The sequence below is a fragment of the Kogia breviceps genome, chromosome 2, assembly GCF_026419965.1.
Source record: "Kogia breviceps isolate mKogBre1 chromosome 2, mKogBre1 haplotype 1, whole genome shotgun sequence".
NCBI classification, from domain to species: Eukaryota; Metazoa; Chordata; class Mammalia; order Artiodactyla; family Physeteridae; genus Kogia; species Kogia breviceps.
In genome coordinates this window covers 94,768,845-94,795,109 of record NC_081311.1, presented here as the reverse complement: position 1 = coordinate 94,795,109, position 26,265 = coordinate 94,768,845, and positions in this window count along the sequence as shown.

Below are 26,265 nucleotides of genomic sequence, written 5' to 3'. Positions count from 1 at the left end.
AGCTCCATCGACTCCGAAGTTGCTGGAGCAACTTTATTCCTCCCGTTTATCAATGAAGATATTGCATTGTGAGTAAATTGTCTGAGATCTCTTAACTGGAAGGCTGAGGCTTATTTCCATGCCTTTGGGCTTTGAAGACAAGTTCTTTTCCCAGTCTCCATATCTGCCCCTGTAGAGAATAATTTGAGGGCCTTTTCGAAAATACCCTCTGTCTCCAATTGACCCCCAAGTTCTTCCCTTAGAACTGGCAGGGGTGTGTCGAGGTGACACTTTGGGAAGGCTCTGAGGACAGAAACTGCCTGTCTTAGTCACCATTCAATGCCAAGCCTGGTGCTGAAACACAGAGAAAGCTCCCAACAATATTTAACCAGAGAGGAAACATCACTCATATCCTTTTATCCAGGAAGAGGCAGGGCATGTGCACCCCCTTCCTGTGGGTAGGTTATGAGGTCCAAGAGACATGAGGGCCTGGCTCCTGGTGTGGAGAGCACAGAGAGATGAAGACACAGTGCAGGAAGGGGTTATGCCCGGTCATTAATTATGAAACAATTCCATTGTTCCCTGGTCCCCACACTCTAAGCCACATCTGTGCTCATGGGACCCCATGACTGAATCCAGGATGCTTTTTCTCGTTCTCTCAGAGAAACACTGACATTGCCACCCACTGATGGCAACCGCACATCACCTCTAATGACACCACCTTCCAGGACATTCTCCCCCTCCCCTGATTCTGTCGCCGCGCCTGACTCATCCTGTGACAACTGCAATTACCAAACTTATTTTCCCGGTTGGCCTGAAAGAGTCAAATCAAGTCTCTGTCTGGGTGCCTTTTTTTTAAACTGGTCATGGTGTTAGTGTATTTATTCCCTTCCTTAACACAAATGGCTTCTAAAACGAAGAGTTTAATTTTGCAGCCCACTGGTCCATCACGTGCATCAAGGTGGCCGCATCACGCTGTCTCCTGTCGGTGCTGTCAGGAGGCCAGAGCTGCCGAGGGGTATCTGGAAGCGGGGAGGGATATGTCACTGAATGAGAAGATTCCCATCGCTGCACTCACACACAACTCTCTGTGGATTCCTCTGTGGTCTGCTGGGGTGAGGGCTGGACTTCGTGGAGGGAGACCTCCAGAGGGGCCTCTGTTCTGTCACTGGTCAGCCTGGTGACACTGGGCCTCAGTTTCCTCATGCGAAAAAGCGAGATTTCGACGGGATAATGTCTAAGATTTCTTCCCTTTCCAGTTGGCTTCGATATAATTTTCCACACGCCAGGAACTCTGCCAAAGGCATGAAGATGAGAAATAAAGTACAGTCTTATTTTCAAAGGTTATAGATTAAGGACACACATAAAAGTGAATATATAAACAAGGTAATAAGTTATGTGCTATCATAGAGTGATGTATGCTCTGAGGCTGTATCTAAAGGAATGATAAGTTCTGCCTGGAAGGATGGTGTGTACGGGATGGAGTAGGGGTAGGGGAGGGAAGATGGGAAGGATACAGGAAAGCAAGGATAATTAGGCTGGGCCTGGACGTGTGGACATTTCTCGGGGCTGGGGAAGAGGGTTGAGAAGCTTCAAGAAAGGGAAGCAGGCCTGTGGCAGGCAACTAAATAGTTCCTGCCAAATGCCCAAGTACCCCCTCAAGCTGAAGCTTTGTGATTCGTGGGGAACTTGAAGGCTTGCCTTTAGACAACAGCAAAGGCCCTTTTGTTATTAGAAAGCCTGCTGCTCTAGGGTCACACTGGGGGCTATCCCAGGGGCTTTCCTGAAGGGCAGATAGTAAACATTTCAGGCTTTGTGGGCCCTATGGTCTCTGCTGAAACTACTCAGCTGTGCCGTTGCTGTGCTAAAGGAATCATGGACAGAACATCCATTGTTGGACATGGTTGCATGTCCATAGAACTTTATTTACAAAACCAGATTGTGTGCCAGATTTGACTCACGGGCTGGAGTTTGCTGCCCCCTGGAGGACAGGTAGAGCTGAGATATAATTTTTAAAATTCAATCGTTCTATGGTTGGTGCTGTTTTATGACACCTTTTCTTTTTAAAAAAAATTTATTTTATTGAAGTATAGTTGATTTACAATATTGTGTTAGCTTCAAGTGTCCAGCAAAGAGATTCAGTTTATATATATATATATATATATATATATATATATATATATATATATATATATATATATATATTCTTTTTCAGATTCTTTTCCATTCCAGGTTATTACAAGATGTTGAGTATAGTTCCCTGTGCTCTACAGTAGGTCTTTATTGTTTACCTATTTTCTATATAGTCATGTGTATATGTTAATCTCAAACTCCTAATTTATCCCTCCTCACCTTTTTCCCTTTGGTACCCGTGAGTTTGTGTTCTACATCTGTGAGTCTGTTCCTGTTTTGTAAAAAAGTTTGTGTCATATTTTAGATTCCACATATCAGTGATATCACGTGATATGTGTCTTTCTCTGTCTGACTTACTTCACTTAGTGTGAGAATCTCTAGGTCCATCCATGTTGCTGCAAATGGCATGATTTCATTCCTTTTTATGGCTGACTAGTATTCCATTGTATATAGGTACCACATCCATTATGACACCTTTTCTTAAAACTGCACATGGCATGGATCCTTACGTGGTGCATCTGGCCTTCAGTGGGTAACTGGTGGCACCTGCATAGGACTCTGACAAGGAAGATGCTGTCTTGGGGGCAGTGAGGACCCAGGTCACTGCATGATCATGTGACTGGCAAGACTTCCTGACTTTCTTTGGAACCTCCTCCTCCACTCCTGCTCCCCCTGCAACCGAGCTGCCTTTCCCACCCCCATCCCTGCCATCTCCCTGCGGGGGACCTATCGCCTCCATGTCCCCAAATATCCCTTTTGACTGAGTCCTGGCCTCATGCCAAACACTGCAATAGGGGTTTGATGATAAATAAGGCTTGGACTTGGCTGTCCTTCCACAAATCACTTCTCCTTTCTGGTCTCTGGTATGAAGAAGTTGGTCTGAGGGATGTCTGGCTTCTTGGCTGCTCTTGCCTACTATGACTGTGCTGTGTAGCTAGTTATGCAAGTGAAAGCTTGGTAGACTATTAGTATATCTGCTAGTAGGAAAAGATTACTGAAGACTCAGAGCTTCAACCACAGCCAAGTATCCCCTCGGTGCAGGATAAGGAGACTCTTCCTTACCAGGCCCTCCGTTCATCTGTTCGGGATGCTGCCTGGGATGTTGACTCTGAGAGGAGTTGGTGGAATGCAGTCCGGCTGGCCTGGAGTGACGTATTTGAATGTCCGTCTCTCCCTCTGGATCTGAGCTCCTGGGACAGGGATGAGATCTGGTTTCTCATGTCATCTACAGCAGTGGGCACAGTCCTAGCACATAATAGGGGATCAGTAAAGCCTTGCTGAATTGAAAGCTTTACGGCAATGTTTGATATTTGTTTGGAGGTTTAGAGGAGACCCCAAGGTAAAAAAGCCTATTTAAAAAAAAATTGGAGCATAGTTGATTTACAGTGTGTTAGTTTCAGGTATACAGCAAAGTGATTCAGTTTTATATATATTATATAATATATATTATTTTTATATATTTTCTTTTTCAGATTCTTTTCCGTTATAGATTATTACGGGATATTGAGTATAGTTCCCTGTGCTATACATTGGATCCTTGTTGTTTATCTATTTTATATATAGTAGTTTGTATCTATCAACCCCAAACTCCTAATTTATCCCTTCCCACTACAGGAGGCCTCTTTTTGACAGGGGCAATTATTTTGGGGGGGAATGATGAACATTTGTAAGCACTTATTCTGTGCTGGGACTTGGTCCTGATTTAATTCTTAAAATGGTACATATAATTTCTATTTCAGAAATGATTGACTATATCAAATCAATAGGCCAAGCCAACTGCTTTTTATTGATAGAATATATTGATTGTATATGTCAGGTAATATGCTATTCTGTATATTTCCATTTCCATTTAATTCTCACTATAACACTGCACAGTTTATTTATTACCTTCATGTCACAGGTGAGCACATTGAGCCCTGGCCTGAGGTCACCTAGGTAGGAGGTGGCATAGTCTGACTCCAAGGCCTGTACTCTGATGTGTCAAGTTTGCCTGGGAGCTTCCTGGAAATCAGGGCCAAAAACTTGATGGGTTACAGAGTTTGGGTTGTGAGAATCTGTCCTGGAAGGATCTGTCTTTAGGATAAAAAGCCTCAATGGCACTTTCACAACATAGAGAGGAATCAGTTTAGATATGGTAGTTTGTATACAGGCTCTTGTTTTTAAAAATTAAAAAAATTTTTTGTTGGAGTATAGTTGATGTACAATTTTACATAAGTTATAGGTATACAACATGGTGATTCACAATTTTTAAAGGTTATACTCCATTTATAGTTATTTTATACATAATAGTTTATAGCTTATTTTATTTAGTTAGTTTTTATTGGAGTATAGTTGCTTTACAATGTGTTAAGTTTCTGCTGTAGAGCAAAGTGAATCAGCTATACGTATACATATATCCCTTCCTTTTTGGATTTCCTTCGCATTTAGGTCATCACAGAGCACTGAGTAGAGTTCCCTGTGCTCTACAGTAGGTTCTCATTAGTTATCTATGTAGCTTATTTTATACATAATAGTTTGTACCTCCTAATTCCCTACCCCTACCGTGTCTGTCCCCTCTTCCCTCTTCCTGCTGGTAACCACCAGTTTGTTCTCTATGTCTGTGAGTCTTCTTCTTCTTGGTTATATTCACTAGTTTGTTGTATTTTTTAGATTCCACATATATGTGATATCTCTTAAAAGATACTAAGGCTCTTCATTATCATCCCCAAATTCTGTTTTTAAAGGAGGAATACTCAACCCTGGTTGCCAATTCAGAAAGATTTTTGTTAAACAAACAAACAAACGAACAAACAAACAAACAAAGCCTGGGCAGATCCCAGGCCTAGTCAATGAGAATCTCTGGGGTGTGAACATTGACATATTTTTCAAAGTCAGTTAAAGCCCCCATAGCAAGCAGAGCTGGGCGGGGAGGATCCCCATTTACTTTCACTGTTGCTGCTGAGGAATAGAATTTCTGGCAATCTAGCTTGTTACAAAGGCTGCTGAGTATGCTTTGAGGTGGGAGAGGATGACCTGACCCTCAGGTCTTCCTTCTCAAACATGATTTATCTCAGATGCACTTTTGATAGACCCTGGACACCAGAGAATGTCAAGTCGTTCTTGCTCATGGAGCTGTGGGGCGGGTGTCCTGAGTGTCTGCTTGAGGGGTCAAAAGTCTAGTTGGTCACCGTCTTTCTTCTCAGTGACCTCTGTGAACTTCGTCCTCCATAGGTGCCCATACAAGTGGTAACTATGATTAGGAGCAGCATCTTCAGAGAAAAGCCATGACCAGTGACCACCAAGGAACAGAAACTAGTGACCCATTTAATTCATTGCATTTTGCTGTGTGTTGTAAACTTTTCAAATCCTTTCCACGTGGTCTATCTTATTTAACTCTGATGACATTCTCTTTAGCGTCCTGCAGAAGGCTTCTCATGACAGGACCCTTGGCTACTTTTCCAGCCTTTTCTCTTGCCTCTCATCCCAGGCACCTGTGCCCTAGCCATTCACAGTCATTGGTGGTCTCTCATGCTTCCATGTTATTGCCCATCCTGCTTCCTCTCTCTCTGGAGTTCTCTTTTCACCTTTGTGCACCTGGTAAATACCTGCCATCCTTCAGGATCAGGTGGAGAGTTTCCTCCTCCATCAGTCTTTCCCTGCATCCCACAGGCTTCGACACCATCCTTCCCAGCTCACCGGCCATGATGCACTCAGGTTGTCCTCTCCCTAGACTACCAGCCTCTCCAGGGCAAGCAGCCCTTCCAGTTCATGATTTGCTTGTCTCATGCTGAGCACAGTGTCTGGAAAATCAAGCATGTTTAATCAATGTTTGTTGAGTTACTTAAACCCTGTGAAAGAGATTTTGGAAGAGCTGGGCAAGAGTAAGCAATGTGTTAAGTCCTAGGTCACTGGTTGTTTCTTCCACTGCTTCACTCCATCTACTCCCTACAAAATGCAGTGTCCTGGATAAGAGGCCCTGAGAAAAATGGGAAGGATGTGGCCTCCTAGAGGGGAACAGGGTGCCTGGGGGACAGGCTGGGAGTGAGAGAGACTTGCTTTTTTCTGGGTGCCCTTGTTATGTTTTGAACTTTGCACCATGTTACATGTGCGACCCACTCAAAAAATTAAAAAAAACACAATTGCGCTCATCATGAGATGATGACGTTTTGTGTGATTGCTGAGAACATTGGGCTTTGGAGTCAAACCCCTGTTTGATTCCTGTCATTTTCTAGCTGTGTAAACCTGAGTAAATTTCTGAGCCCGTCTAAGCCTCTATTTCTCTACTTTAATATAAATATAATGATAGCAAAGCTTTAATAAGGTTAGAAAGAGAAAAAGCAGCCCCTGGGAGTGAGAGCCAGCTGTGAACAGAAAAGATGCCACAGAACACCAGTGTCAGATAAGCCCACTCCGTGACCATGATAAAACAGGACAGAAACAAGATCACTTCATAGCCAGGTCTAAATAAAGACAAAAGAAGAACATGGTCCAAACCACAAAAATGATAAAATGTCCCCTAGGGCTATTCTAGGTTACTGTGGCTTGTTTACCAATTACATCTATTTGGCCTTAATTTGTTCTTTCCACCTTCTGGGTGACAATTATCAAGTTAGCCAGAGATAAAATTCCCCTTCCTTCCTGAAAGATTCCAGTCCAGGGCCAAGTCTCCCCTTCTGGGACCCTCCCTTAAATCCCCTACCAGGAGCCCAAATCCTGTCACAGATCCTTTCTACCATCCTTTTACAGAGATGTCCACTGCTCCTTGTGGGCTGCGAACTCCCTTGGTGCCATGAGCCAATGGACTCAGCTTTGTTCAACTACAGGTGTGTTTCTGGCAGTTTGGCCACTGCAAGGCATTGACAGGTTGTCATCATCACCATCACCATCATGAACATCATTACCATCACCATCATCATCTTCATCATCCCCATCATCATCACCACCACCACCATCAGCAGCAGCATCACCATCACCACCACCATCATCATCATCATCACCATCACCACCACCATCGTCATCATCATTAGTAATGATCAACGCTTTCTCTCTTCTGCCTCTCCAGTTTGGATTGACCTGGGGTCAGATAATAACAAAGATAGGACTTGACTTCTTGAGTCTAATCCCCACTATCTTTCAACTGCATTGTGGGAAATAATACTTTTGCACAATAGAAAAAAAAGGATTCTTATGTCCCATGGAATCCCAGCTGTCACTGTTAATACCAGAGTTTGCTAAATACATCCCAGACAGACTGGAAGTATATTCTGGAATACTATGGTCCTTTGTATATCTCTGTAGCTGAAAAACCCCAAGCAAGCTCAAAGACTCAGAGGAAATCGAATACAGCTGCTTAATAGATACAGCTGGGCGGGAGAGCCTATGAGAAGGATGCTTGTTGTACTCTCCAGGCATGGCAGGGGTGACCTTTAGGGATGAAGGTCAGCTCAGTGCAGAGATGATCTATGCTGGGAAATTCTTCCTGGAGGCAGAGAAAGGGACTCACTGTCAAGGAATTCTTTTCCAGGTTTGCTTGGCTGCCATGGCAGACAGCTTGAGCATCTTAGTACTTAACTACGTTTTGCTCACCCCCATTTTGGGCTTAGAAATGAGAAAGCAATTATTATTTGAGTTGAGGAATACTGAAGAGTTTCTATCTAGTAAAAATAATAATTTTCTAATGTGGCATTGAAAACAGGTGATATAAAATACACATGCTTTATGATTAAAGCTAAGTAGGAGTTATATGGAGAAAAAAGTACCAAAATGTTAATACTGGTTGCCTGTCTGTGGTGGGACGCTGGGCGATTGTCCTTTTTTATATTTTCCAAATGTCCGATGAGGATCATGTGTTGCCTGTATAAAGGAAAATGTGAAACATGATACAAAGATTCAGCAAAGTTTCATCTCAGGGCCAGAGGCAGAAGCGTGCACAGACTAGACCCTTGATGGCAGGAGATCAGAAGCTTCCCGAGGCCCCCAGTTTTTCTTAAGAGAAGGTACAGAGCTGTTGGGTGTCTGCTAGTTTTATACAAACAGCAGATTGAACATCGTAATGGCACTCTTCCAGTGCGGAATGGACTGCAGGCCAAATTGGGTTGTAACTTTCCTCTGATGTCTGGCCTGTGGCCCAGGGCCCTAATACCCGGTTCTGTTGAATATCTTTGTTGCCACACTCTATAAGCCTCTGTTCAGGGAGATGCAGGAAGCTTGATTTAGTCCAGTCATGGTATATAAAGCTTGGAGGGGTGAGAGATGTGACTAGGTGGGGAGAATTCAGAGCACAGAGGGCCAGGGGAGCCACGCATGGAAGGCTGGGCTTGGACCCTAGGTCTGTGCTACTTAAACTGGGTGCCACATCCTTCTGGTGTGACATCATGTAAAGTATGACATCAACACAGCACATCTTCCTGGACATTCAAGTTGATTTGGTATTTTGGGATCATGTGGAGGGCATGCAGAGAAAGTCCAGCAATTTAACCGCTGAGTATTTTATATCGTTATTTTTCTATTAAAACAAAAAGATATGTTAGGCACTGACATGTGAAATCTGCATGAATTATTAAAAGATAAAACACTGGCGTACAAAGAAATGCTGTGCTGGCTGCAGGCCACCTCCTGGCACCTCTACACACCAGCAGGGATTCACTCTTGGCCAATTTGACAAATTTTTTTTCACCAGAAACTGAATTTATGAAGCAAAGTATGGAAGACAATCTGGGACAGTGAATTGGGGACCAGTTTTCCAATAATTTTGAAAAAGAGGCTGTGAAAAGGAAAGGCCAAGGAGGAGCTTAAAATGCATTTTTAAAAGCAATTAATGTGCATCTAAAAATGAACCAGAGGTGCTGGCACAGCCCTTTCGCATGAGGAACACTGGTCTGAGGGGCCAGGTGTGAGGCCTCTGTAGTGGCACTCAATGAGCAAGTGAAACAAGATGAAGTGCAAAGGAAAAAAAGGTTGAGAGCATTTGTTTGGCATCTGTGCGGGTGGCCTCCTTGCTGGAGGATGTCAAGTCACACAATCGGAAAGGAGACAGCAGTCTCAGTCATCACCTTCCACCACTAGAGAGAGTCAAGAAAGTTTGTTTTCTTAAAGATTTGCTCAGAGGGAGACCTTCAAGAGGGCAGAGGATTAAGACGTGGAGATCACCTTCCTCCCCACAAATACATTAAAAAAATCTACATGTGGAACAACTCCAACAAACACCTACTGAATGCTGGCAGAACACCTCAGACTTCCCAAAAGGCAAGGAAATCCCCACATACCTGGCTGTGTGGCTGACAGGGTCTTGGTGTTCTGGCCAGGTGCCAGACCTTCTGGCCAGGTGCCAGGCCTCTGGGGTGGGAGAGCTGAGCTCAGGACATTGGATCACCAGAGACTTCCCAGCACCATGTAATATCAACTGACGAGAGCTCTCCAAGAGATCTCCATCTCAACGCTAAGACCCAGCTCCACCCAACAACCAGCAAATGCCAGTGGTGCATGGCCCATGCAATACAACTAGCAAGACAGGAACACAACCCCACCCATTAGCAGAGAGGCTGCCTAAAATCATAATAATATCACAGACACCTCAAAACACACCACCAGACACAGTCCTGACCACCAGAAAGAAAGGATCCAGCCTTATCCACCAGAACACAGACACCAGTTCCCTCCACCAGGAAACCTATACAAGCCACTGAAACAACCTTACTCACTTGAGGCAGACACCAAAAACCATGGGAACTATGAATCTACAGCCTAAGAAATGGAGAACCCAAATACAGTAAGTTAAGCAAAATGAGAAGACAGAGAAATACACAGCAGATGAAGGAGCAAAATAAAAACCCATCAGATCAAACAAATGAAGAGGAAATAAGCAGTCTACCTGAAAAAGAATTCAGAGTAATGATAGTAAAGATGATCCAAAATCTTGGAAATAGAAGGGAGAAATTACAAGAAATGTTTAACAAGGACATAAAAGAAATAAAAAACAACAACAAAAAAATGATGAACAGCACAATAAATAAAATTAAAAATTCTCTAGAAAGGATCAATAGCAGAATAACTGAGGCAGAAGAATGAATAAGTGACCTGGAATATAAAATACTGGAAATAACTACTCCAGAGCAGAATAAAGAAGAAAGAATGAAAAGAATTGAGGACAGTCTCAGAGACCTCTGGGACAACATTAAGTGCACCAACATTCGAATTATAGGGGCAAATATCAATAATACTAAAAGGTGGTTCTTTGAGAAGATAAACAAAATAGATAAACCATTTGCCAGACTCATCAAGAAAAATGGGGAGAAGACGCAAGTCAAAATAATTAGAAAGGAAAAAGGAGATGGAACAACTGACACTGCAGAAATACAAAGGATCATGAGAGATTACTACAAGCAACTCTATGCCAAAAAAGTGGACAACCTGGAAGAAATGGACAAATTCTTAGAAAAGCACACTATTCCGTGACTGAACCAGGAAGAAATAGAAAATATAAACAGACCAATCATAAGCACTGAAATTGAAACTGTGATTAAAAATCTTCCAAAAAACAAAAGCCCAGTACCAGATGGCTTCACAGGTGAATTCTTTCAGACATTTAGAGAAGAGCTAACACCTATCCTTCTCAAACTCTTCCAAAATATAGCAGAGAGAGGAAGACTCCTTAAGTCATTCTACGAGGCCACCATCACCCTGATACCAAAACCAGACCAAGACATCACAAAAAAAAGAAAACTACAGGCCAATATCCTAATGAACATAGATGCAAAAATCCTCAACAAAATACTAGCAAACAGACTCCTGTTGGATTAAAAAGATCATACCCATGATCAAGTGTGGTTTATCCCAGGAATGCAAGTATTCTTCAATATACACAAATCAATCAATGTGATACACCATCTTAACAAACTGAAGGTGAAAAACCGTATGATCATCTCAATAGATGCAAAAAAAGCTTTTGACAAAATTCATAACCATTCATGATAAAAACCCTGAAGAAAGTAGGCAAAGAGGCAACTTACCTCACCATAATTAAGACCATATATGACAAACTCACAGCCAACATCATCCTCAATGGTGAAAAACTGAAACCATTTCCACTAAGATCAGGAACAAGACAAGGTTGCCCACTCTCCCCACTATAATTAAACATACTTTTGGAAGTTTTATCCACAGCAATCAGAGAAGAAAAATAAATAAAAGGAGTCCAAATAGGAAAAGATGAAGTAAAACTGTCATTGTTTGCAGATGACATGATATTATACATAGAGAATCCTAAAGATGCTACCAGAAAACTACTAGAGCTAATCAATGAATTTGGTAAAGTAGCCTGATACAAAATTAATGCACAGAAATCTCTTGCATTCCTATACACTAATGATGAAAAATCTGAAACACAAATTAAGGAAACACTCTCATTTAACATTGCAACAAAATGAATAATATAACTACGAATAAACCTACCTAAGGAGACAAAAGACTTGTGTATGCAGAAAACTATAAGACACTGTTGAAAGAAATAAAAGATGATACACACAGATGGAGAGATATACCATATTCTTGGATTGGAAGAATCAACATTGTGAAAATGATTATACTACCCAAAGCAATCTACAGGTTCAATGCAATTCCTATCAAACTACCACTGGCATTTTTCACAGAACTAGATCAAAAAATTGCACAATTTGTATGGAAAGACAAAAGACCCCAAACAGCCAAAGCAATCTTGAGAAAGAAAAACAGAGCTGGAGGAATCAGGCTCCCGGACTTCAGCCTATACTTCAAAGCTACAGTAATGAAGACAGTATGGTACTGGCACAAAAACAGAAATATAGATCAATGCAAAAGGATAGAAAGCCCGTAGATAAACCTACACACATATGGTCGACTTACGCTTGATAAAGGAGGCAAGTCTATACAATGGAGAAAGGACAGTCTCTTCACTAAGTGGTGCTGAGAAAACTGGACAGCTACATGTAAAAGAATGAAATTAGAACACTCCTTAACACCATACACAAAAATAAACTCAAAATGGATTAAAGACCTACATGTAATGCCAGACACTATAAAACTCTTAGAAGAAAACATAGGCAGAACACTTTATGACATTAATCACAGCAAGATCTTTTTTGACCCACCTCATAGAGAAATGGAAATAAAAACAAAAATAAACAAATGGGACCAAATGAAACTTAAAAGCTTTTGCACAGCAAAGGAAACCATAAACAAGATAAAAAGACAACCCTCCGAATGGGAGAAAATATTTAGAAACAAACAACTGACAAAGGATTAATTCAAAATTTACAAGCAGCTCATGCAGCTCAATATCAAAAAAACAAACAACCCAATCCAAAAATGGGCAGAACACCTAAATAGACATTTCTCTAAGGAAGATATACAGATTGCCAACAAACACATGAAAGGATAGTCAACATCACTAATCATCAGAGAAATGCAAATCAAAACTACAATGAGGTATCTTCTCACACCAGTCAGAATGGCCATCATCAAAAAAATCTACAAACAATAAATGCTGGAGAGGGTGTGAGAAGAGGGAACCCTCTTGCACTCTTGGTGGGAATGTAAACTGATACAGCCACTATGGAGAACAGTATGGATGTTCCTTAATAAAATAAAAATAGAACTACCATATGACCCAGCAATCCCACTACTGGGCATATACCCTGAGAAAACCATAATTCAAAAAGAGTCATGTACCACAATGTTCATTGCAGCTCTATTTACAATAGCCAGGACATGGAAGCAACCTAAGTGTCCATCAACTGATCAAGGGATAAAGAAGATGTGGCACATATATACAATGGAATATTACTCAGCTATAAAAAGAAACGAAATTGAGTTCTTTGTAGTGATGTGGATGGACCTAGAGTCTGTCATACAGAGTGAAGTAAGTCAGAAAGAGAAAAAAAAATACCATATGCTAACACATATATATGGAATGTAAAAAAAAAAATGTTCTGAGGAGCCTAAGGGCAGAACAGGAATAAAGGCACAGATGTAGAGAATAGACTTGAGGACACAGGGCGGGAGAAGGGAAGGCTGGGACGAAGGGAGAGAGTGGCATGGACATATGTACACTACCAAATGTAAAATAGATAGCTAGTGGGAAGCAGCCACATAGCACAGGAAGATCAGTTCAGTCCTTTGTGACCACCTAGAGGGGTGGGATAGGGAAGGTGGCAGGGAGAGGCAAGAGAGAGGGGATATGGTGATGTATGTATATGTATAGCTGATTCACTTTGTTATACAGCAGAAACTAACACACCATTGTAAAGCAATTACAGTCCAAAAAAGATATTAATAAAATAAATTAAAAGGAACCATATTAGACCCAGGGAATGGTCTTTTCATGATTTTAAAGGGATGTGAAATGGATCCCTCCCCCCTGCCCACCCCTCACCGTGGGGTACACAGGTAGAAGAATGACACATTTTTTTACATCATCACAGCTTCATTGCATGTGGCTCACTCCCTCCATTCTGAAGGATTTATTTATTCATTCATTCATTCAATCCACAAAGACTTACTGAGTTCCTTCCAAGTGGACATCCATATACTGCAGAGAACAATTTCCTGCACTCCTGGGGCTTAGAGGTTCCAGATCCTGTGGAACATTCTTATGATTACTGAAAAGTGCACCTTGGACTCTGTGTCATTGAACTTGGATTCTTGTGCTGCTCAGCTAGTCTCACTGATTGGCTTGGCCAAGTCAAGTGAATGTGCAGTTGTCTGCTTCCTCATCTGTAAAATATAGACACTTCCTGTCCATCTCTGCCAGCCCTGCCGATTTCTCAGCATGAATGTGAGATTTGTGAATACAAATTCAAGGTCTTCGTCATCTGTGACATGTTCTACTGGGTTCAGCTGATAATATAAATAATAAAAGAAGAATCTAATAAAAGAAGAATCCCAAAGTATTATTCTTATAATCATGATACCATTCTAACGAAGTTTTCTCAGCCATCAAGCACGTCAAATCGAGGGTAAGAGGTACTTTTGAGAGAAGAGCTAGAAGCAAAAACTGGTGTAAAATGAAACCGAGAAAGCGCGGGCACTGCACTCAGCCTCTGCACAGCAGGTTGGGGGCCACAAAGACAAGTGGGCCTGCAGCCCCTCAGACATGTGTGCTTCCAGCCCTGCCTTGTGTCCTGCGCTCCCCTGAAAGAGCAGCGTGGACCAAGAGTTGGGCTTGATTTTACGTTGCCTAGTGGTTTGGGCACAGAATCATCTCGTGTTCCAAACAAGGTTCAGTTCGCAAGGAGAGAAGGGCTATACTTCATGCATGAGATGGTTCCTCCCATCCATCCTTTCTCCAAGGAGCAGGGGTTTTGGTGCGTCCTGAGGAGGAGGAGATGGGCTGCTCCCCGTTGCGAGCAATGGGCTGGGGTCACTCTGCACTGGCGGCCCTCGTTCCACTCTGCTTTCATACAGAAGGGAAAGTCTTGGAGGCCTGGCTCTGTGCCAGACCTTTATTCTGCATCCTGGACCTGTACTAGCTCACTTAATCCTCACAAAAAACCAATGACACAGGCGCTATCTCATTGCCATTCTGCAAAGAAAACAGAGGCATCTGGAGGTCAAATAACTTACCCAAAGTCACACAGCTCATGAGTGAGAGTAACCTGGGTTTTAAATGCTGAGCCTGCTATCCTAGCCACAACACTGTGGTGTCTCTCAATGTGCTTTTAGTTTAATCTCTTGTTGTTTTTGAGAGATGTGTCTTTTTCCTGCACATTTACAGCTTTTTTTTTTTTGAGTTGGACTCCACTACTGATGGCAGAGAGCACGGTTAATCAAACATTCTATCTCTTATCTATCATTTTTTCAGAGAATATTGAGTGGGCAGACTCATGGCATGTAGTGAAAAACCACTTTGGAATCAGAGATGCCTGGATTTACAGCCCTATTTCCAGGTGTGACCTTGAATAAACCAGTCTCCATGAACCAGAGTTTCCCACTATGCAAAATGGGGATTATGATACCTATTCTTTATGGCTGGAATTAGCAATAATACTCTCAACACATCTAGCACAGAGTAAATGCTTGATAAATATTAACTCTGCCTTGAGGAATAAAAAGTCTATAGCTTACTCTTTGCTCTCACTACTTGCATTTGATAGAACTTGTTGTCTGCTCCATCTACCAAAGCATAGTAAATATGAGTCACCTAACGTGTTGACTGATATTACAGGTGTCTGTGTAGCTCTTATATCAGAGAATGTGGAATGGCATCATGGGAACATCCTTGGGCTCTGAGGCCCCTGGGAGAAGGTCTCCCACTGGATCATGTTAGCCAAGCCAGGCCAGGCTACAATGAAGTAACAAAAAGCCCCGAGTCTCCATGCTTAAGCTTAACATAATCAACTTCAAAAAAATTTTTATTTTATTGAAGTATAGTTGATTTACAATGCTGTGTTAATTTCTGGTGTAAACCAAAGTGATTTATATATATATATATATATATATATATATATGTATACACACACACACACACACACATACACACACACTGTATATACATATTCTTTTCCATTATGCTTTATTACAGGGTATTGAATATAGTTCCCTGTGCTGTACAGTAGGACCTGGTTGTTTGTCCATTCTCTATATAACAGTTTGCATCTGCTAACCCCAAACTCCCAATCCATGCCTTCCCCACCCCCTTCCCATCCCCTTGGCAACCACAAGTATGTTCTCTGTGTCTGTGAGTCTGTTTCTGTTTCATAAATAAGTTCATTTGTGTCATATTTTAGATTCCACATATAAGTGATATCATATGAAGTTTGTCTCTCTCTGTCTGACTTCACTTAGTATGATAATCTTTAGGTCCATCCATGTTGCTGCAAATGGCATTATTTTATTCCTTTTTATAGTTGAGTAATATTCCATTGTATATATATATACCACATCTTCTTTATCCATTCATCTGTCGATGGACATTTACGTTGTTTCCATGTCATGGCTACTGTAAGTAGTGCTTCTATGAACGTTGGGGTGGATGTTCTTTTCCAATTAGAGTTTTGTCTGGGTATATGCCCAGGAATGGGATTGCTAGGTCATATGGCCACTCTATTTTTAATTTTTTGAGAAACTTCCACACTGTTCTCCATAGTGGCTGCACCAATTTACATTCCCACCAGCAGTGTAGGAGGGTTCCCTTTTCTCCACACTCTCTCCAGCATTTATTATTTGTAGACTTTTTAATGATGGCCATTCTGACTGGTGTGAGGTGGTACCTAATCGTAGTTTGGAACATAGCCAACTTTTATCTATGTCTCACTCTACACGTGTAATGTCATGCATCCCCAGAGTCTGACACACATCCAGGCTGATGGAAGCACCACAATCATAGAGCTGTACCATCTGAGACACCCGGGCTCCTGGTAGCTGGTATATGGAAGACACTGCTGGGGGGTCTGCAACAGGAGTTAAACGATGCTCGTCACCCCTATTCTTGGCCTGCAGGTGTGTCCTGTCTAACCGTATGGGGCAGGGAAATCCTCCTCATGCTTGGCGGGGGAGGATAAATGGATGTGGATGATCACTCTGAGGTTCTCTGGAGGTAGGATCTTGTTTCTGTGCAGTCTGCCATTTCTCTGCAGCTCGGGTCCCAGTCTGAAAGGGGTGCCTTCCTGCAAAAAGACATTTAAAACATCTTTCCTTTTTCAGTGGAGACAGGCAGGACACCCCAATAGGTGTAGGAAACCGAGCGCTCAACTCAAACCAGAGAAAGAAGTCCTTTGGTTGGGGGTGTCTCTAGATTCAGATGTTAAGAGAGGGTCCAGACAAGGGAGAAGCCTGGCCCATCCTCTCACAGTGCGGCTTTAACCAGGCTTTTCCAGCTTGTTCCAATGCAAGAATGTAGGTTTGTACAAAAATGGAGGTTAGGGTTTTAGAGGTTAGAGAACAAAGAACAGCTGGGTTGTGTCAGCCTCAGTGCCTGGATGGATTTGGCCTCTGACGGGGTTTTGGAGACATGAACGTCATCATTAATATCAACTTCAAAAGTAAAGAATGTCCCAAACACTCTGCATTTTTCTCTGATGGTTCACCATAACTGTATCATTCATAGAAATTAAAAAATATATATTTTATTTTATTTTTTAAATGGAAGTATAATTTACAATGTTGTGTTAGTTTCAAGTGTATAGCAAAGTGATTCAGTTTTATATATATACACATTCTTTTTCATATTCGTTTCCATTATAGGTTATTACAAGATATCAAGTATAGTTCCCTGTGCTATACAGTAGGTCCTTGTTTATTTTATACATAGTCTTGTGTATATGTTAATCCCAAACTCCTAATTTATCCCTTCTCCCAACCTTTCCCCTTTGGTAACCATAAGTTTGTTTTCTATGTCTGTGAGTCTGTTTCTGTTTTGTAAATAAGTTCGTTGGTATCATTTATTAAAAATTCCACATGTAACTGATGTCATATGGTATTTGTCTTTTTCCTTCTGACTTTCTTCGCTGAGTATGATAATCTTTGTGTCCATCCATGTTGCTGCAAATGGCATTATTTCATTCTTTTTTATGGCTGAGGAGTATTCCATTGTATGTATGTGCCACATCTTCTTTATCTGTTCATCTGTTGAAGGACACTTAGGTTGCTTCCATGTCTTGGCTATTGTACATAGTGCTGTTGTGAACGTTGGGGTGCATGTATTTCTTCGAATTAGAGTTTTCTCTGGATATGTACCCAGGACATCATAGTAATGTGGAAGCTTTTGTTTTGAGATATTCCTCTCCCGGGGTCAAATACCTAGTGTTCTGATGGCAGAAGATGCCCGTGGTGTCCTGAGATTTCACTCATTAGCCGTTTGGATTTGGCCTTACCCTCTTTTAGCCTCAGTTTCCTCATCAGTTCTCCCCATCATACGGGGACAAGGATAAGCCTGATGTTGTGTGGTTGTCACGATCATCAAATGAAATGAGATGTGAAATGAGGTCAGTCTGCTCTCACACCAGTCATGGCTGATAAAAAACCAGCCACGAAAATGTTATTTGGTGTTTCCAACATTTATTCACCCCTGACCAGCTGGGGCTTCAGTTTACACTTCTGTACACCCTGGGCAACCTGTCTTAGGTTGCTGGGATTTTGATCACAAAAGGATGCTCTTCTGGCCCATATCTCCCTTCACCCAGGCTTCTTTCTGCACCAATGAGACCCAATACCCTGAGTTGCTTCTCATCCAGTAACTCCCCTCCTGTCTCCAAAAGAAGGTTGATAACATTTTCCTCTCACTATCATCAGGACCACTCAAAGCATCTATTTGCCACCTGCATGATTAACAGGGGGATGGGCCAGCCCTCCTTCCGGGATGGGAGGGAACCTGTTGGAAGATGATAGTCATTGACCACAGGGCACATTATGCCGGAGGAGGAAAACCAGAAATGAGACAGGAAAGGGGGCCGCAAGTACATCTTCACCAGGATATAGATTTATTCTGGAGCAATGTGGGCTGAAATGCAGGAGCAAAGCAGCTCTTTGCTGGGGACCAGTTTCTGGGAGGATGAGATAACGCAGGTGTTTATCTGAAGCCCTTTTTACACATGCACATATGACAACTTTTTCTAGTTAATTAGAAATTTCATTTTCCTGCCAGCATTTCCAAAGTCCTATCAATCTCTGTGGCAGACAAACGCTTGACGGAGGTGAACGTTCCAGTTTGGATGAGGTTTGGGTAACTCATGAGCCTCAAAAATAGAAAGCGATTCAGATGCAAAGGACATCGACAACTCATATTTTCAGCATCTCACCTCTGCCCCCAGGCTGTCCTTATGGCGTGTGTATCCCAATTTGCAATAGTGATGCCAATTTTTCCATTCGCCCATCTACTCCACAACAATGTGTTAACTAATAATAAAAATAAATAGGTGACATTTATGAAGTTTTTACCTTTATGTCAGATGCCATGCCAAGTGCTTCACACTAATTTTCTCATTTTATATTAAGAATTCCCTGAGAGATAGACTATTACCGTCCTACTATATAGAAGTGGTTTTGGAAGACTGAGTATCTGGCACCTGAGATAGAGCTGTGATGAGGACATAGCCTGCCTTCCGAGAGCTTATAGTCCACTGAGGACACATATGCCAAGTGCATGCAGTGTAATAATCATGCACAGCAAAGAGATTCTGTTATCAAACTCCTTGGAGGCCAACTTAAATCAGCATGGGGATGTCAAGGAAGGCTTCCTGTAGGAGGTGATATTTGGACTGAGACCTGAGTAGTAAGCCAGGCCAACGATGGGATGGTTAAAAAAAAAGGTGGGGTAGAGCATCCCTACCCTACCTCCCTCATCCAATGTGGCTTTCGTCAGGCTCTTCTGGCTTGTTTCACTACCTCAGAATTTTTTTAAAAATTATTTATTTATTTATTTATTTTATTTTTTATTTTTTTTTTAACATCTTTATGGAGTATAATTGCTTTACAATGGTGTGTTAGTTGATTTACCATGTTGTGGTAATTTCTGCTGTACAGCTAAGTGATTCAGTTATTCACACATATATATACATACATCCTTTTTCAGTCTTTTCTTTTATGGTTTATCACAGGATATTGAATATAGTTCCTTGTGCTCTACAGTAGGACCTTGTTGTTTATCCATTCTCAACAAAAGAGTGTGCGTCTGCTAACCCCAAACTCCCAATCCTTCCCTCCCCCATACGCCCTCCCACTTGGAAACCACAAGTCTGTTCTCTATGTGTGAGTCTGTTTCTATTTCATAAATAAGTTCATTTGTGTCAAATTTTAGCTTCCACAACTAAGTGATATCATATGGTATTTGTCTTTCTCTGTCTGACTCACTTCACTTAGTACGATCATCACTAGGTCCATCCATGTTGCTGCAAATAGGATTATTTCATTCTTTTTTATGGCTGAGTAGTATTCCATTGTTTATATGTACCACATCTTCTTGATCCATTCCTCTGTCATTGGGTATTTAGATTGTTTCCACATCTTGGCTGTTGTAAATAGTGCTGCTGTAAACATGTATCTTTTCAAATTACAGTTTTGCTTGATCCTCATTTAATGTAGGGTCCCCACCTCTGCCCAGGGAGGGGCCCTGCGGCGGACACTGGCCCCCAGGGAAGGGCTGTGTTCGGCCTCACAGTTGCCAGTTCCTGTCCTCACTAACTTCCCAGCTTCTGTGTCTGCTCCCACCAGTGGCGATGTAGGGGTAGAGGCAAGTCAGGAATAGGGACATCCTTACTGGACTTATGCTGCGTGGAGCTGGCTCTGCTCTCTGGCCCAGCAGGTGTTCTCATGGGCATGTCTGTGGAATCTTGGGGGACTCCTTGCTGGGCTCGTCTTTCCTGGGAGATGCTTATCTATCAAGAGGATGCACTGGGAATTCCCTGGCAGCCCAATGGTTAGGACTCAGTTCTTTCACTTCCAAGGGTCCGAGTTTGGTCTCTGGTTGGGAAACTAAGATCCCACAAGCCTCACGGTACCTCCAAAAAAGATAAAAGAGGCTGCACTACTCACTCCTCAGCTTCTGCCTGTGCACCCTTCTGTGTCTCCATGCTGAGCCCCCACCCAGGCCTTCATTTAGGATCAATTTTAGGACAAGCCAGCGTCAACATTTCTGTCACGAGTTCATCTCGGCCCGCAGGCTTCCCTTGCTTTGATCTGCTCTGTGATCTGCACGCACTTCCCAGACTCAGGACTGGATTCTGCCACCACAGTCGGACTCAGGACTGGATTCTGCCACCACAGTCGGCCTCAGGTTTCCCAGGCACGAGTCCGGCCAGGTTTGCTCTGTTCCCATTGTCAGGAAGCATGTGGCAAAGCCCATTAGCTGTTGGGGTGAGTGGGAGGCCCCCCTCTATCCTCCCCTGTGCAGATGGGTGATACTGCTAGTTCCCAGTAACTGCCTCTAAAGGAATCTTTCTTCAATAAATAAACTTTTTTTTTTAAACCGGAGTATATTTGACTTCCCGAGTTGAGTTAGTTTCAAGTGTACAGCAAAGTGACTCAGTTATGCATATACATATACCCACTCTTTTTTAGATTCTTTTCATTACAGAGTATTGAGTAGAGTTCCCTGTGCTGTACAGTAGGTTCTTGTTGGTTACCTATTTTATATACAGTCATGCGTATATGTTAATCCCAAACTCCTGATTTATCCCTCCCTCCTTTCCCCTTTGGTAACCATAAGTTTGAAAAAATAAATTTCTTAATATTTATTCTTGGTTCTTTTCTATTTTCATTGACAACAAATTATGTAGCTTGATCTCATCATCAAGTTTGAAATGTCACATTGAGGTCTGTATTACACCCTGATTTTGGAAGCTGATGTTTATTACATGTAAATATCACCTTTGAAAGCTCCACCTGAATATTCTGTAGCAGGATGCTTTCAATCTTTCCCACACACCTTCTGTGTTTGAGCCTTAGAGCTGTACGGTGAAGTGAATAGGGAAGACATTTTTGTCTCTATATTTCATATGAGGAGATTAAGTGACTGGACATGGTGTGTAAGAAGAAATCAACTGAGGGTCTGTGGACCAGACTGAGTCAGGAGAGCCAGGCTCGGCATCTACCTCTGGACAAGGCCGTAGCAGTGACCCAGACAGCAGTGCCTAAGGGGAGCCTTTCTGGATGGAACAGAGTCCCAGCGGCATGGATGTCACCCAGGCTGGGGCTGAATGAGAAATAAACTTGAGACAAGAGCTTACCCAGCCTCGGTCTTCAGATAGCAAGAGTTGAAATGGGGCTTCCCTGGTGGCGCAGTGGTTGAGAGTCCGCCTGCTGATGCAGGGGACACGGGTTCGTGCCCCGGTCCAGGAAGATCCCACATGCCGCGGAGCGGCTGGGCCCGTGAGCCATGGCCGCTGGGCCTGCGCGTCCAGAGCCTGTGCTCCGCAACGGGAGAGGCCACAGCAGTGAGAGGCCCGCATACCGAAAAAAAAAAAAAAAAAAAAAGAATTTATGGACAAATATATCCAAATATGTATCTACACATTGAATTTACTGGGGCTTCCCTGGTGGTGCAGTGGTTGGGGGTCCGCCTGCCGATGCAGGGGACACGGTTTCGTGCCCCGGTCCAGGAAGATCCCACATGCCGCGGAGCGGCTGGGCCCGTGAGCCATGGCCGCTGGGCCTGCGCGTCCGGAGCCTGTGCTCTGCGATGGGAGAGGCTGCGGCAGTGAGAGGCCCACATAAAGCAAAAAAAAAAAAAAAAAAAAGAGTCGAAATGAACTGCCTTAGGCTCCTGTGCTCTGGGGGCAAGTCCCTCCCTGTCTTTGGGCCTCAGTCTCCTTATCTGTTAAATGGAAGCACAAATATCTTCCTCACAAGGCTGTCACAGGACTGGAGGAGATAGTGTCTATTAAATTCCCGAACACTCTTTGCCAGAGGAGAGGTGGTAAACAGTAGACACAGTCCTTAAGCTAAGGCTACGGCTGTCAAGTAGAGGGGTGCATGGTCTTCCACTCAGGTGGGGTCAGAAGGGGAGGATTAGTAAGACCTTCATCTAGGACTGGAAGCAGAAAGCAAAAGCCCTTGGTGATTTTTCTTCTTTCTCTCTCCATTCCTTCCTTCCTTTCCTTCCTTCCTTCCTTCCTTCCTTCCTTCCTTCCTTCCTTCCTTCCTTCCTTCCTTCCTTCCTTCCTTCCTTCCTTCCTTTCTTTCTTTCTTTCTTTCTTTCTTTCTTTCTTTCTTTCTTTCTTTCTTTCTTTCTTTCTTTCTTTCTTTCTTTCTTTTCCTCCTCCCTCCCCCCTCTCCCTTTTCCTTCCTTTCTTTTTTTTTAAATCAAAGTAGAGTTGATTTACAATGTGTTAGTTTCAAGCATACAGCAAAGTGATTCAGTTATATATATGTACATATTCTTTTTCAGATTCTTTTCATTATAGGTGATTACAAGATATTGAATATAGTTTCCTGTGCTGTAAGGTAGGTCCTTGTTGTTTATCTATTTTATAGATAGTGGTGTGTATCTGTTAGTCCCATACTCTTAATTTATTTGGTGATTTTTCTAATTTCCTTACTCCTAGTACTTAGGATCCTGGTTTGTTTCTGGAAACAGCAAGAGAACCAGGATCTGGAGAGACTTCCAGGCCAGTCCCAGTGGCTGAAGGATGATTACCATGGTGGACAGAGAGTAGAGCAATGCCAATGACCAAGGGAGGAAGCAAGCCTCATTTCCAGGTCCAGTGAAGAGAAGATGGGGGTGTTCAGGGTGCAGCTTTGGGAAGAGGGAACCCCTGGAGACCGAGGAATCAGAAGGCTTGTGTGCAAGGCAGCACCACCCAAACTCCTCTGCAAAGCTGCGGGGCACAGAAGGTGAGCTCCTGGCCTGCGGAGCACACAGCAAAGACACCAGGGCCAATCCAAATGCTAGCACACCCATTTTCTTTGCTTGAGTTGAATCTCAATTTAGAGAGGTTGTAGGGCCGAGGGAGAGGACCAGGTGGAAACACAGAAAATCCTTCTGTAGGTGTTGACTTGTTTTCTCCTCAGGCTGTGCTTTAATGTAGAATACAGCAGGGACTCCTCTGGTGGTACAGTGGTTAAGAATCCGCCTGCCAATGCAAGGGACATGGGTTCAAGCCCTGGTCCGGGGAGATCCCACGTGTCGCGGAGGAACGCAGCCCGTGTGCAGGAACTACTGAGCCTGCATGCTGCAACTACTGAGCCTGCGTGCTGCAACTACTGAAGTCTGTGCACCTAGAGTCCATGCTCCGCAGCAAGAAAAGCCACTGCAATGAGAAGCCTGTGCACTGCAACAAAGAGTAGCCCCTGCTCGCCGCAACTAGAGAAAGCCTGTGTGCAGCAAAGAAGACCCAACACAGCCGAAAAAAATAGAATACAGCAAAACCATGGAGACAATGCAAAGATCAGTGGTTGCCAACGTTTTTCTGGGGGGAGGGGTATGTTTGGGGGATGGCTAGGTGCAGAGGACTTTTAGGGCAGTGAAAATACTCTGTGTGGTAATGTAATGATGGATACATATCACTATGTATTTATCCAAACCCATAGAGTGTACAACACCAAGAGTCAACGCTAATTAAACTATGGACTTTGGGTGATGCTAATGTATCAGTGTAGGTTCATCCATTGTAACAAATGTACCTCTCCGGTGGGGGATGTTTGTCATGGGGGAGGCTATGCGTGGGGGGGTGGAGGGGCAATATAGGAAATATCCGTGCCTGCAGCTCAATACTGCTCTGAAATTAAAACTGCTTGAGAAAATAAAGTCTTTATAAAAAATAGAATATACTGTGTGTTTAATCACACTATCATTCCTGTTCATCCCGGTTTGAGTAATGATTCTGCAGAGTACGAAGTGTCTTTTTCACTCCAGCCCTGGAGTTTCACTGCTGTTGGGTTTACCGTAACGGACAGGGCTGGGGTCTTTTCCAGCAGGGTGTTTGCTGGTGTGCATGTGTGTGTACACGTGTGTGCACTTAGGATGAGACATCAGGCAGCTGGGTGGATGGGAAGAAGTATAAAATGTGACAATCCCATATTTCAGCTTGTCTTTCTCTTCTAAAATGTATTTTTGTTAGAAATAAGTGATAGAAGAATTCTAAGCAATAGGAAAACACCGTCAGGGCATTTCTGCCATGGAAACTTGCTGAGATGGGTACCATGTTTGTATGAGTGGAGTCCATTCTGCTTCCTGTAGAATGAAATTTATTTCTTTATGTGCTGGGATGTGGATAGGGCTCCTCTTATGGCAGCCTTTACCCTGAATATTGTGTCAAGCCTTTGTTTTTAGTACCTAGTAGGCATGGTCTAATGGACTGATTGGTGGATGGTCTCTGTAATTGGGGTCTCAAACTTGATCATACTTCAGAATCACCTGGAGGGCTTGTTCAAACACAGATTGCTGAGCCCCAGGCCTAGAGGGTCTGATTCGGCATGCCCGGGAGGGACCACAGTTTGAGAACCACTGGGCCTGTGAACAATTCTAATAAAATTTGATGTCATATCTTTGAGGCACCAAAGCTGTAAACTAATTGTTTACTCTTAGGGCTTTAGAATGTTGCATAGTCAGAAGGAAAGTGATGTGCAGCTTTATCAACCAGAGCGAGTTCCAGGAACCCCAAAGCAAAGCTCAGGGCAACCCTAGATTGGAGAAGAGAGTTTAAGCTTGAGGCGAAAGTGTGGTTTCCACATCAGGACCCAAAAGCAGGCCTTCAGTAATTACTGAGGGTCAGAGCTGGGATGTGAAAGCAGGCAGAGTCTGCATCATTAGATGGAGATTGCTGTTCTCATTGAATAGATGAGGAAATGGAGTTTCAGAGAGGTTAAGTGACTTGGTTACAGTCACACAGCTGGTAAGTGACGGGGTCAGAATTTAAACCCAGCCCCATGGGCCACAGAGCTAGGGCTGCTTCCCCTCCAGGGTGCTGCCCTTTAGGACAGGTGCAACTGGTGAGGTCTACACATGGATGCTTGTGACAACTTCATCCTTGGAATAAGTGTAGCACTTTCTCTGGTTGCCTCCTTGAGTGGCGTGGCTGTTGCTTGGATGCATAATTTCCACTTGGGTGTCAAAAAGCCTTTCATGTGATTTTTGATTTGATCTTACACATGCACTCAAATCTCCATTATGGATGAAGACAAAAAGCGAATGTTTGATTTGCTTAAAAATTGACTTAAACTCAGCCTCCTCAACCCAGGCCTGGGCACTTTTTGTGCCTGACCATCTACAGGAAGCAGTCAGGGCATCTACCTCTCCCTTCCACCTTCCCAAATGGGGGGGTGGGGGAGGGGAAAGCATATGGATGCACCGGTAATATTTTCACGCTGTTTCTGCTAAAGGTCAAACCGGCACTGCTGCCCAGCTATTTCTGGCATCTCCAGTGAGTTATTTACCCTGTGTCTGTAGCACGCACACCATTTACACATGTGGAGATGCAATCTATGCATTTGAAGGATGGTTATGACCATGGCCGGTTTATTACTGTATAAAAAGCTCCAGGAAATACGGTGTTTTTCTCAAAATGCCAATATGAAAGTTGATATAAAGATTGGTGATGTGTCAGCTTTAACATTACATAAAAATATATAGGCATTGTAAAAGTTAACAAGCATGTTATTTATAATTATATTGCAGATTGGGATTTTTAGGTTCGTATTGTCAGTGGTAACCTTTCCGCCTTCCCTTCAGTCTTGGCCCCAAATATTTATACTAGGTTTTCACGTCTG